The sequence below is a fragment of the Limulus polyphemus genome, unplaced genomic scaffold (genome assembly GCF_000517525.1).
Source record: "Limulus polyphemus unplaced genomic scaffold, Limulus_polyphemus-2.1.2 Scaffold12765, whole genome shotgun sequence".
NCBI classification, from domain to species: Eukaryota; Metazoa; Arthropoda; class Merostomata; order Xiphosura; family Limulidae; genus Limulus; species Limulus polyphemus.
The window spans coordinates 8552-10264 of NW_013678375.1; positions in this window are offsets into that span (position 1 = coordinate 8552).

The window sequence follows — 1713 nt, forward strand, 5'->3', positions numbered from 1 at the left end:
ACATGTTATGGATGAAGTAAAAACGTAACCAAGGAAACCGTAGCTACGTCTTAACTGCTGACATAGTTTGTGTTGAAACTCAGTGTACAACGTAACGAGTTACATGTTATGGATGAAGTAAAAACGTAACCAAGGAAACCGTAGCTACGTCTTAACTGCTGACATAGTTTGTGTTGAAACTCAGTGTACAACGTAACGAGTTACATGTTGTGGATCAAGTAAAAACGTAACCAAGGAAACCGTAGCTACGTCTTAACTACGTTAGATGTAACCATGGCACAGTGTACAATGTAACCATGAAAATTATGTAACGTTTGCTACTGTCATTGTTGTGAAGATGGAGATGAAGAAACAATGTGTCCAAGTAAACTGAAAGTTATGCTTTAATATAGTAATAAAAGTAACAGTTAAAAAGTTTGTGAAGACAACGTGAGACTGAAGAGGACACAAGGATGTTTCAAAACTAATTTCTCTAATCTCAAGTTTTCTGATAGTTTGTTCCATTTACTTTAGTTTTATTTTTTCACTAGCTTTTTTATGCTTTAAAATTTAAAATATTATTTTTCAGGTCGATTTTTAGCTTAAAAAATATAATAGTTTTGGTGTAATCCAAATAGATAAGCAATATAAGTACAATGGTTCTATAAAAAGTAGATAAAGGTTTTGTTTGGCATGATAGCTCATTTGTTTTTGTTTTTGAATTTCGCGCAAAGCTACACGAGAGCTATCTGCGCTAGCCGTCCCTAATTTAGCAGTGTAAGACTAGAGGGAAGGCAGCTAGTCATCACCACCCACCGCCAACTCTTGGGCTACTCTTTTACCAACGAGTAGTGGGATTGACAGTCACTTTATAACGCCCCCACGGCTGAAAGGGCGAGCATGTTTGGTGTGACAGGGCTTCGAACCCGCGACCCTCAGATTGTGAGTCGAGTGCCTTAACCACCTGGCCATGTCGGGCCAGTTCCGAGAAAGAAACAAACTATCAAAACAGCGTGGTTATATTTTACTGGTTTATTATTTAAGGGCGTATTTAACTAAGTGTAGTTTCGGGTACATATTTATTCCTCTTAATATTCACAGAACATTTATTTAAAACGGATTTTTAACTACAATAAAGAATAGGCTGATGGTTTTTTTTATTTTTTAAGGAAATGGACTAGAACTGAAGGTTGTTATTATCCTTGAGACCACACGAACATTGACATGGTTTATTTTAGCAATATAATATCGCCTGTTATTACTATAACTATACTAACCACTTACATCATTCAGGGCGTTTAGAAACAGTTAGGAATACACTAGAGAGTATGAAAACATGTGGCAGATTTCTAATCTAACTATTCATTTGTCTTATGCATCATTAATTGTGGTTTAAATTTAGCTTTCTCTGACGTTGTAGTATTATGATTAGTAAATTTATCTTTCTCTGACGTTCTAGTATTATGATTAGTGAAGTTATCTTTCTCTGACGTTCTAGTATTATGATAAGTGAAGTTATCTTTCTCTGACGTTCTAGTATTATGATAAGTGAAGTTATCTTTCTCTGACGTTGTAGTATTATGATAAGTGAAGTTATCTTCTTTAACGTTCTAGTATTATGATTAGTGAAGTTATCTTTCTCTGAGTGTTGTAGTATTATGATAAGTGAAGTTATCTTTCTCTGACGTTGTAGTATTATGATAAGTAAATTTATCTTTCTCTAACGTTCTAGTA